Raw genomic sequence first — 12,643 nt, forward strand, 5'->3', positions numbered from 1 at the left:
CTGTACTCGATACCATCTACTGTATGCTGCTCTGTACCATCACTCATTCATATATCCTTATGTACATATTCTTTATCCCCTTACACTGTGTATAAGACAGTAGTTTTGGAATTGTTAGTTAGATTACTTGTTGGTTATTACTGCATTGTCGGAACTAGAATCACAAGCATTTCGCTACACTCGCATTAACATCTGCTAACCATGTGTATGTGACAAATAAAATTTGATTTGATTTGAATCAGTGACGTCACTCGCTCTGAGACCTTGAAGTAGTTGTTTCCCTTGCTCTGCAAGGGCCGTGGCTTTTGTGGAGCAATGAGTAATGCTTCAGGGGTGTCAGTTGTTAATGTGTGCAGAGGTGTCCCTGGTTCGAGCCCAGGTAGGGACGAGCAGAGGGACAGAATATATACTGTTAGACACACATGCGACCCCTCTCCACCTGCATCCTAGTACAGTACAGAAAAAGGCAAGTAGACTAGAGCTAGAACTATGATAAACTTCTTATCTACCAAACATGCTAACAGATGTATATTGGGCAGACAAATTAAGTCAAATTGTATTTGTCCCATGCAGCGAATACAACTGATGTATGCTTTACCTTGAAATGCTTGCTTTACACGTACAAGCCCTTCAATGCTGCAGAGTTGAAAAATAATACCAAAAAACTAGAGGAATAAAATGAAATGCACAAGAATGGAGCTATATACAGGGAGTACCAGATCAATGTGGAGCTGTATACAGGGAGTACCAGATCAATGTGGAACTGTATACAGGGAGTACCAGATCAATGTGGAACTATATACAGGGAGTACCAGATCAATGTGGAACTGTATACAGGGAGTACCAGATCAATGTGGAGCTGTATACAGGGAGTACCATATCAATGTGGAACTATATACAGGGAGTACCATATCAATGTGGAGCTGTATACAGGGAGTACCAGATCAATGTGGAACTATATACAGGGAGTACCAGATCAATGTGGAGCTGTATACAGGGAGTACCAGATCAATGTGGAACTATATACAGGGAGTACCAGATCAATGTGGAGCTGTATACAGGGAGTACCAGATCAATGTGGAACTATATACAGGGAGTACCAGATCAATGTGGAGCTGTATACAGGGAGTACCAGATCAATGTGGAACTATATACAGGGAGTACCAGATCAATGTGGAACTATATACAGGGAGTACCAGATCAATGTGGAACTATATACAGGGAGTACCAGATCAATGTGGAACTATATACAGGGAGAACCAGATCAATGTGGAGCTGTATACAGGGAGTACCAGATCAATGTGGAGCTGTATACAGGGAGTACTAGATCAATGTGGAGCTGTATACAGGGAGTACCAGATCAATGTGGAGCTGTATACAGGGAGTACCAGATCAATGTGGAACTGTATACAGGGAGTACCAGATCAATGTGGAACTGTATACAGGGAGTACCAGATCAATGTGGAGCTGTATACAGGGAGTACCAGATCAATGTGGAACTATATACAGGGAGTACCAGATCAATGTGGAACTATATACAGGGAGTACCAGATCAATGTGGAGCTGTATACAGGGAGTACCAGATCAACGTGGAACTATATACAGGGAGTACCAGATCAATGTGGAACTATATACAGGGAGTACCAGATCAATGTGGAGCTGTATACAGGGAGTACCAGATCAATGTGGAGCTGTATACAGGGAGTACCAGATCAATGTGGAACTATATACAGGGAGTACCAGATCAATGTGGAGCTGTATACAGGGAGTACCAGATCAATGTGGAGCTGTATACAGGGAGTACCAGATCAATGTGGAACTATATACAGGGAGTACCAGATCAATGTGGAACTATATACATGGAGTACCAGATCAATGTGGAGCTATATACAGGGAGTACCAGTACCAGATCAACATGGAGCTATATACAGGGAGTACCAGATCAACGTGGAGCTATATACAGGAAGTACCAGTACCAGATCAAACGTGGAGCCATATACAGGGAGTACCCGTACCAGATCAACATGGAGCTATATACAGGGAGTACCAGATCAATGTGGAGCTATATACAGGAGGGACCAGTACCAGATCAATGTGGAGCTATATACAGGAGGGACCAGTACCAGATCAACGTGGAGCTATATACAGGGAGTACCAGTACCAGATCAACGTGGAGCTATATACAGGGAGTACCAGATCAATGTGGAGCTATATACAGGGAGTGCCAGATCAATGTGGAGCTATATACAGGGAGTGCCAGATCAATGTGGAGCTGTATACAGGGAGTACCAAATCAATGTGGAGCTATATACAGGGAGTACCAGTTCAACATGGAGCTATATACAGGGTGTACCAGTACCAGATCAACGTGGAGCTATATACAGGGTGTACCAGTACCAGATCAACATGGAGCTATATACAGGGAATACCAGTACCAGATCAATGTGGAGCTATATACAGGGAGTACCAGTACCAGATCAACGTGGAGCTATATACAGGGAGTACCAGATCAATGTGGAGCTATATACAGGAAGTACCAGTACCAGATCAACGTGGAGCTATATTCAGGGAGTACCAGTACCAGATCAACGTGGAGCTATATTCAGGGAGTACCAGTACCAGATCAACGTGGAGCTATATACAGGGAGTACCAGATCAACATGGAGCTATATACAGGGTGTACCAGATCAATGTGGAGCTATATACAGGGAGTGCCAGATCAATGTGGAGCTATATACAGGGAGTGCCAGATCAATGTGGAGCTATATGCAGGGAGTACCAGATCAACATGGAGCTATATACAGGGTGTACCAGTACCAGATCAACATGGAGCTATATACAGGGAGTACCAGTACCAGATCAACATGGAGCTATATACAGGGAGTACCAGTACCAGATCAATGTGGAGCTATATACAGGGAGTACCAGATCAATGTGGAGCTATATATAGGGAGTACCAGTACCAGATCAACATGGAGCTATATACAGGGAGTACCAGTACCAGATCAACATGGAGCTATATACAGATATATATATTCAAAGCCTACCTTCAAACTCCGTGCCTCTTTGCTTGACATCATGGGAAAATCAAAAGAAATCAGCCAAGACCCCCCCCCCAAAAAAATTGTAGACCTACACAAGTCTGGTTCATCCTTGGGAGCAATTTCCAAATGCCTGAAGGTACCACCATGTGTACAAACAATAGTACGCAAGTATAAAAACCATGGGACCACGCAGCCATCATACCACTCAGGAAGGAGATGCGTTCTGTCTCCTAGAGATGAACCATTCCAGTGTTTTACTTGCTATATTGTATTTACTTTGCCACCATGGCCTTTTTTGCCTTTACCTCCCTTCTCACCTCATTTGCTCACATCGTATATGGACTTGTTTATACTGTATTATTGACTGTATGTTTGTTTTACTCCATGTGTAACTCTGTGTCGTTGTATCTGTCGAACTGCTTTGCTTTATCTTGGCCAGGTCGCAATTGTAAATGAGAACTTGTTCTCAACTTGCCTACCTGGTTAAATAAAGGTGAAATAAAAAATATAAAAAATAAAATGAACGTACTTTGGTGCAAAAAGTGCAAATCTGTCCCAGAACAACAGCAAAGGACCTTGTGAAGATGCTGGAGGAAACAGGAAGCTATATCCACAGTAAAACGAGTCCTATATCAACATAACCTGAAAGGCCGTTCAGCAAGGAAGAAACCACTGCTCCAAAACCACCATTAAAAAGCCAGACTACAGTTTGCAACTGCACATGGGGACAAAGATTGTACCTTTTGGAGAAATGTCCTCTGGTCTGATGAAACAAAAATAGACCTGTTTGGCCAAATGTCCTCTGGTCTGATGAAACAAAAATAGACCTGTTTGGCCATAATGACCATTGTTAAGTTTGGAGGAAAAAGGGTGAGGCTTGCAAGCCAAAGAACACCATCCCAACCGTGAAGCACAGGGGTGGAAGCATAATGTTGTGGGGGTGCCTTGCTGAAAGAGGGACTGGTGCAATTCACAAAATAGATGGCATCATGAAGAGGAAAAATGTGTGGATATATTGAAGCAACATCTCAAGACATCAGTCAGGAAGTTAAAGCTGGGTCGCAAATGGGTCATGACGAAGCATACTTCCAAAGTTGTGGCAAAATGGCTTAAGGACAACAAAGTCAAGGTATTGGAGTGGCCATCACAAAGCCCTGACCTCAATCCTATAGAAAATTTGTGGGCAGAACTGAAAAAGCTGATATATGCATATTATTATTAGTATTGGATAGAAAACACTCTGAAGTTTCCAAAACTGTTTGAATGATGTCTGTGAGTATAACACAGCTCATATGGCAGGCGAAAACCTGAGAAAAATCCAACCAGGAAGTGGGACATATGAGGTTTGTAGATTTTCCAAGCTTGGCCTACCGATACATATTGAGATATGGATGAGGTTGCACTTCCAAGGGCTCCCACTAGATGTCAACCGTCTTTAGAAACTGGTTTGAGGATTCTACTATAAAGGAGGGGCTCATGAGACCTCATTGAGTCAGTGGTCTGGCAGAGACCCTTGGTCTCATGACGCGCGCTCCCGACAGAGTTACCTCTCGTTCCAGTGCTTTTCTGAAGACCAAGAAATTCTCCGGTTGAAACATTGATGTTTTATGTTAAAAACATCCTAACGATTGATTCCATACATCATTTGACATGTTTCTAAAGGACTGTAACGGAACTTTTCTAGTTTTTGTCTGGATGAAGTGCCTGCGCCTCATGAAGATGGATTACTGAACACGCTAACAACAAGTGGCTATTTGGACATATATGGAACATTATGGAACAAATCAGTCATTTATTGTCGAACTGGGATTCCTGGGATTGCCTTCTGATGAAGAGCATCAAAGGTAAGTGAATATTTATGGTGTAGTTTCTAACTTTGTTGATTCAAAATGGCAGATATTCCTCTGGCTGTTTTGGGTTCTGAGCGCCGTTCTCAATTATGCTTTTTCCGTAAAGTTTTTTTGAAATCTGACACAGCGGTTGCATTAAGGAGAAGTCTCTCTAATTCTGTGAATAACACTTGTATCTTTGAACAATGTTTATTATGAGTATTTCTGCAAAATCACCGGATATTTTGGAATCAAAACATTACTGCACGTAAGGCGCCAATGTAAACTGAGATTTTTGGATATAAATATGCACATTATCGGAAAAAACATACATGTATTGTGTAACATGATGTCCTATGAGTGTCATCTGATGAAGATCAAAGGTTAGTGATTAACTATCTATATTTCTGCTTTTTGTGACCGTTTTTGTGGCTGGAAAAATGGCTGTGTTTTTTCGACTTGGCGGTGATCTAACAATAATTTGTTGTGCTTTAGCTGTAAAGCATTTTTTTAATTTTATTTTTTAAATTTTTTTAAATCGGACATGATGGGTAGATTAACAAGATGTTTATCTTTCATTTGCTGTATTGGATTTGTTCATGTGGTAAAGTGACATATTTCTAAAAAATATTTTTGAATTTCACGCGCTGCCTTTTCAGCGGAATGTTGTCGAGGGGTTGCTAGAAAGGTTAAGGTTAAATGAGGTGTTTCTTCTAAGGAACTCAGGTGAGGTCCCCTCCCTCAAATAGCTGATTGAGTCAGTGGGATTGTTAATTCACATAAGAAGTAGCCAATTTCACTGTTGTGGACCATTTTTGTTTGAGGTTTTACTGAGCCCGACAAACTTCTCTTCAACGAGAGCTCAAGCACTCCCTAGTGTTTCCCCAGATCAAGTATGAAAACATTGTGCATCCTAGTCAGAACAGGCCTTGCACAACGTTTTCCCCCCAGCACATTTTCATGTAGGCGCCCGCATTGCCTTTGCGTTTGTTTTCCTTACAAATTGGACTTTAGACGTGTGCGTTCCAATCAAAGTAAGTGGCTTATTAGCTGTATATAGTGTTGTTTCTGCTGTAAATATGGATCCTAATATATTTACTGTTTTATTCACGTTTTCAAGTACTGGTGACAAATCATGCATAGATTGTAATGGACAGGTGTGTAAAATACTTTTTTGAATGTTGTACTGATTATTATGAGCTAATGCTAGGCTATTTGCCGGCTATGTGTGGCGCCATGTTTGTAGCCATGTTTGTTGACATCATTAAATGCATTCTGGTTATAAATGGATAGTTCACTTGACTGACTTATGGTTCTTTCAAGACAACTGTGAACTCGGAAAAATACTAGGTAAAATCATGACGTCAATGATCTTCAGGTCGGAGCTCTAGAAAGAGGCCCGAGTTGGAATTCCGAGTTGGATGACCATTCAAAACTATTTTTTACAGTCGGAGCTCGTCGCCCCCCAGAGTTCCCTATTGTCTTGAACGCACCGAAGTCGGAAGTCTAAGATTTCCCCGTTGTTTTGAACACGGCATCAGATTGTAACTTGGGTACCTCAGGGTTGCCAGCTCAGACCCCCTTTCCAGGGGTTTTATTTTATCGTATAAACTTCTGTGTTTGCCCCCCATTTATTGATAAATCCCCCATCATTGTAATATTTCCTGCATCATATCCCTCCCAATACCTTCACCCATTTCTACCCCCCATGTACTTGAAAGCCCCCCACAAATGAAATGAACCTCCTCACAAACCCCCTGAAAATGGTTTCATCCCTGCATAGCTTTCGCTACGGTTAGGCAGTAGGCTTGTATTTGGTGTGATGATCTGTGAGGTGAAAACATTTGTGATTTGTCAAAAACGGTAAATGACTTTCAAGTTATGTGCTCAGGTTCTTGTATACACTAACAAGTACATAAACGATTTGTAATATGCTGAAAAGTGGCTAAACTATGTTCATATTTTTCAGGCAATGAGCGCAGCCATCTTTGACTTTGTTTATTTGAGTCTTATAGTGAATGGCATTCTGGGATTAGGGAGTTTTCGCTAAGTCAAACAAACAAAAACATGTCTGCCATTAGCGAACATGCATCTCTTTTCTAAACAATACTACATTTCTCCCTTATGGAATGAGTTTACCTGTGGATGTGTTCCGTGTTATGTTCGCAATTATCTTTTACAATAAAAATGTTAAATTGTGGAATAAAGTTGTGAAGACCTTTATTTCCCATCAGTGCAAAACATTGTTTAGATGCTTTTCAGACAACAACGCCGTTTAGATGCATTTGTTGCATCATACTTTGATGCTACTGTTCCAGTCACGTTTGTGATCGTACACTGCAGGGACCACTCAACAATGATCACACATACGTGATCATACTCGTTAAAGGGTTAAAAGTAACACGTCTTTCCTAAAGAGCTAACCAACAGCGATAAACTGACTTGGAAAGACCATGCCTTAGTCCCGTTATATAATGAAGTAGCAACATGCAGTGTCCGCAGGACAAACGAACGCCTTGTTGGGTATCAGAGTTACAAAGCTGTTATGGAGAGTCAAGTGCTTAACTTGTGTTTCCAACAGATGTTTTCCTGGTATTTGTGTGGGGGCTGCCTGCCACCAGCAATCAGCTGTGCAGGTGCTGACCTTTGTTAGACTTCACACGCACGCGCGTCTGCCTGTCTATATCTCTGGGTTTGTATGCCTGGGTGTGTACGTGTGTGTGCCTGTGTATGTGTGTTTATGCCTGCATGTGTATCTGAGCCAAAAACACAACTAGCCCACGGAGTGTGAAGGCAAAGAGAGTAGTCTAGCTAAAGCCAGGCAGACAGACGGCTCTCCATAATCCCTGGCTGTCCCGTGTGTGGACAGAAGGAGAGGGGGAGGAGAGACATGCTATAGCACACACACAGCTAATCACATCCTCTGAAAACACCACTGAACCAAGCCCCAGTTACTCATGACACCCCAAATACAGTACATAAACCATCAATGTGATACAACTGGTGGATTTCAAACTAAAAACAGTACAGTAGCACTTTCTCTTGGCGATAGCACCGGTTCTGATTCTGGCCTAGAAGAAAACGGCACAAGAATCTAAGGAGGACTCATATTAGGGCAATTGGGAGTGTGATCAGGTGTGTGTGTGAGGGACATGGTCAAAGGGATCTGTCTTTTGCCTCTAGTGGTCATGTTTCCCACCATCCATGTGACTGAGTCAGTAGGGCAGAGCTAAATGTGGAAGACCAAATGCCCCAGAGAGGCCATGCATGAACAGAGTGGTGATGAAAGGAAGGCCGAATGGACCACACAGTGTGTGTGTGAGACAGAGTTCTAGAAAGGTTAGCCGAGACACTTTTCAGCCAGAATCTTTATCCTGTTGCTCGTCATGCATTTTGTTTAGAGGATGAGTCTTCTCTCAGACAATCCCCTCAGTAAATGTGCAGCTGTTTGTCCATAAGCTGTTTACATAGGCTTTGCTGAGAGGAGGTCTCAGACAGACACACAGGACTGCTCTCCTTTAGTCAGAGAGGAGTTGTTAATCTGGCCAGCTGGGCAATAAGCAGCTGTCTGTCCGGTTGATTAACCCCCCTACTGGGGAGGAATCCCCACCTACACACGTACTCAGGATCAGGTCGGGTGTTTGTCAACAGAGCACAGGATCAGGAAGTGTTCCACTCAGACTCATAGACCAGGGGTATGTTCAGTTTGCTTGAACGCTTGGTACGTTGCGGAACGGTTTGTAATGAACACATTTTTCCCAAAACATTCTGGTATGTACTTGAACAGACAGAAAGGTTTGCTCCGTTCGGTGGGTGTGGCTTGAAGCAACAGTGGTGCATTTTGAACACACAATCAAACCCCTCCCTGTTTTTAACTGGTCGTTCAGTACAGCACCGTTTCAGTTCAATTAAACATCCCATTACATTTTTATGTACTGAACGCAGCCCTGGACAGTGCAGCCCTGGACTGTGCAGCGCTGGGCAGGCTAGAATGTTAACTAGGGCCCAGTCAGTCTGTTTGGACTTCAACAGGCAGGCGTGAGGATAATGGATGCTGCTCCAACTTTGTGTTGTTGGTTTATCTATGCGATTTGACAGAGCTCACCAAGGCCTTGCAGAGCTTTCACTAGCAGACAGAGATATAACAGAAAACAAAGCTAGCAAACAAGGCTGCAGTGTCACCCGGTGCCCCCCCACCACTTACAGCCTTGTCCCCCTACTCATCCCCCTACCCTTCTTCCACAGGATGTTGACACAGCTCTCCCATTTATATGGGCCCAATTCACACTCAGGCCCTTCTGCAGCAAACCAAACAAGACAGAGAAAACAGGCACGTCCCTGCAGGGGTCCCTTCCTGTGGGGTCTGTCGGGTCATAAACACCACCCGCCAAGCTCACGGGAAGGGAGGAGGGGTTTGGTCAGCGTGTGCCAGTTCTTATGCCCAATGAATAATGCAGGTTATTCAGTATAGGCTACCCCAACCCCCTGACCTCACACTGTTACCGCTACCCCAGAGGTGGGCTACCAGCACAGCAAAACACAGGCCTTACCTGGGGTACAAACAAGCACATGGACTCTCAGCCCTACTAAGCAGCCTGCCATTAAAAGTTAAGAGCAGTTTGACTTCCCAAAGCCATTTTTAACATATTAAAATGTTCCATCCTCAGTGTAGTTTCATTCACCTGCTGAATTTTAAAAACAGGTTAATTAATCCCATCATGATCTGTATCTGGATTAACATAGAGTCTAATCCCAGTCTAAACCAAGAGAGGGGTTCTAAAATAACATATGGAATTGTTTAAAGATGGTCATACAAATAATTATTTAGATATTTGATTTAGAATTTTAAGACCTCTAAGGTATCAAAAATAAAAAATCATTTTTTTATTTTAACAGACTCAGTACATGGTAGATCATTTTGATTTATTTTTGGGACTAAATTTGTTCTGAAGTGTCTGTCCTATATCTGAGAGCTATAAGAAAAATCAGGAAATTACTCAGACATGCATTTATCCCTTTATTTAGGCACTAAACTCTCCATATATACTTCCATAAAAAAAAAAATATATTCTACTAGTATTGGAGAACACCATAGTGTTCGTGAGAGTCTCAACTTTCCACAGAGGGGTCACATGAGTGTGTACCCAAACCGTTCGGACGCTACAGACAAGTTGGCAGAAGAGGCTGTATCGACTTCAGATGAGTCTTATGGTCGTCCTAGAGCAAAACGGAGTACACCATCGTGTTCGTGAGAGTCATCTCTCATCATAGTTTGTAGGCTAAACCTTTCGTACGCTACAAACGTTTTCATGAGAAGACAGATTTTCGGAACGTCTCATGGTCTGACAAACACCACTCTAGCTCTCCCACCTTTTACCGCAGATGCGGAAGGGGGTTATCGGTGGATGCAGTAGCTTGAGATGCAGCCCATGCAAAACATAACATCTCTCTAGCTTAGACAGATTTTGATGGGGATGTTTTTATTACAGTGCCTTCAGAAAGTACTCAGACCTTTAGCGTTACAGTCTTATTCTGAAACTGATTCAATAGTTTTTTCCCTCAGAATCTACACACAACACCCCATAATGACAAAGCAAAAACAGGTTTGTAGAAATTTCTGCACATTTATTAAACAAAAACATGGAATATCACATTTACATAAGTTTTCAGACCCTTTACTCAGTACTTTGTTGATTCACCTTTGGCAGCGATTACAGCCTCAAGTTTTCTTGGGCATGACGCTACAAGCTTCTCCCATTCTTCTCTGCAGATTCTCTCAAGCTCTGTCAGGTTGGATGGGGAGCGTGGCCGCACAGCTATTTTCAAGTCTGGGCTCTGGCTGTGCAACTCAAGGACATTCAGAGACTTGTTTGGAAACCACTCCTGCTTTGTCTTGACTGTGTGCTTAGGGTCGTTGTCCTGTTGGAAGGTGAACCTTCACCCCGTGCTGAGGTCCTGAGCGCTCTGGAGCAGGTTTTCATCAAGGATCTCTGTACTTTGCTCCATTCATCTTTCCCGCAATCCTGACTAGTCTCTCAGTCCCTGCCGCTGAAAAACATCCCCACAGCATGATGCTGCTGCCACCACGTTTCATCGTAGGAATGGTGCCAGGTTTCCTCCAGACGTGACACTTGGCATTCAGGCCAAAGATTCCAATCTTGGTTTCATCAGACCAGAGAATCTTGTTTCTCATGGTCAGAGTCCTTTGGGTGCCTTTAGGCAAACTCCAAGCAGGCTGTCATGTGCCTTTTACTGAGGAGTGGCTTCTGTCTGGCCACTACCATTAAGGCCTGATTGGTCACCTCTCTGACCAAGGCCCTTCTCCCCCGATTGCTCAGTTTGGCCGTGCAGCCAGCTCTAGAAAGATACTTAGTGAGTCCAAACCTCTTCCATTTAAGAATGGAGGCCTTGTGGACCTTCAATGCTGCAGAAATGTTTTGGTACCCATCCCCAGATCTGTGTTTTCGACACAATCCTGTCTCGGAGCTCTACGGACAATTTCTTCAACCTCGTGGCTTGGTTTTTGCTCTGACATGCACTGTCATCTGTGGGACCTTATATAGATAGACAGGTGTGTGCCTTTCCAAATCATGTCCAATAAATTGCATTTACCACAGGTGGACTCCAATCAAGTTGTAGAAACATCTGAAGGACTATCAATGGAAACAGGGTGAACTTGATCTCAATTTCAAGTCATAGCAAATAGTCTGAATACTTATGTAAATTACTTCTGTTTTGTATTATTTATAAATTTGATAACATTTCTAGAAACCTGTTTTTCCTTTGTCATTATGGGGTATTGTGTGTAGATTGCTGAGAATGTTTTTTAGAATAAGGCTATAAGGTAAGAAAATGTCAAATAGGTCAAGGGGTCTGAATGCTTTCCAAATGCACTGTATGTTAATTACATTGCCGCAATGGCGCGGAAATTTTAATGCCAAGGGGTAACGGACAAATTAAACGTATGAATATTCCAGATAAGAATTCAGCCACCCTGAATTCCCCTTGGTGGTGTTTAGGGGCCTTTGAGTGGCCCCTGTGTGGCTGACAAACTCTGGGGGACATACTATTCTCTAGTGCCTTTGACAGTGACCTTATCGGAAAAAGGATGCCTGGCCTGTTTCTGCTGTGCGCCGTGTTGGGACGGTGCGCTGATGACTCAGTAGACAGAGAGAATCAGAGGATGATGTGATCATCAGTGCACGTCTTGCGCCTCTCTCCACTGCCATTTCCCCACCACCCCAGATTCCCAATATATCCACAAGGAGAGAGAACAGTGAGTATAGCCAACTGCCATCTTAATCATTTGACAAGAGCCAAAACCTACCCTGCATAACTCCAGTCTCACAAGAACAGTTCCCCTACCAGGGCTTCCAAAACACTCCCTCCCCTACAATGTTTTCCTCCACTGACCGTAAATCAAACTCTATCATAACTAAGCATTAAATCAAAGCAGGAGTTATGCAAGAGCCACATGACTCATCCTCTAACCCCATGTCCCGACCTGCTTCTTAAGACATGAACAGAGAAACTAGGAGAAACAGTGAGAATGTTCAGTGGATATCGGATACCATGCACTGCATTGAATGGTTTGTTTTGGCGTCTCTTGTACAGCAGAGGGCCCTGGTATTCTCTCTGTCCAATTAGCTGTTAACAATAGCAGCAGTGTTGCAGAGCCTCTGACCCTGTGTCTGTGGCCGAGATGGGCTGAGAGCCTGGGAGGCAGACATACACACAGGCCTACACTACATCACACCATGGGTCTTGGAA

The 12,643-nt window shown here is 43.1% G+C and overlaps 1 protein-coding gene across 2 annotated transcripts in view; it reads right to left on the bottom strand.

Annotated features, from left to right (window-relative positions):
- The window catches only part of LOC115132613 (radixin-like), a 32,309-nt gene that overhangs the window by 14,108 nt on the left and 5,558 nt on the right, over positions 1-12,643 (bottom strand). The gene's annotated exons all lie outside the window — the stretch shown is intronic.

Source organism: Oncorhynchus nerka, linkage group LG2 (genome assembly GCF_034236695.1).
Source record: "Oncorhynchus nerka isolate Pitt River linkage group LG2, Oner_Uvic_2.0, whole genome shotgun sequence".
NCBI classification, from domain to species: domain Eukaryota; kingdom Metazoa; phylum Chordata; class Actinopteri; order Salmoniformes; family Salmonidae; genus Oncorhynchus; species Oncorhynchus nerka.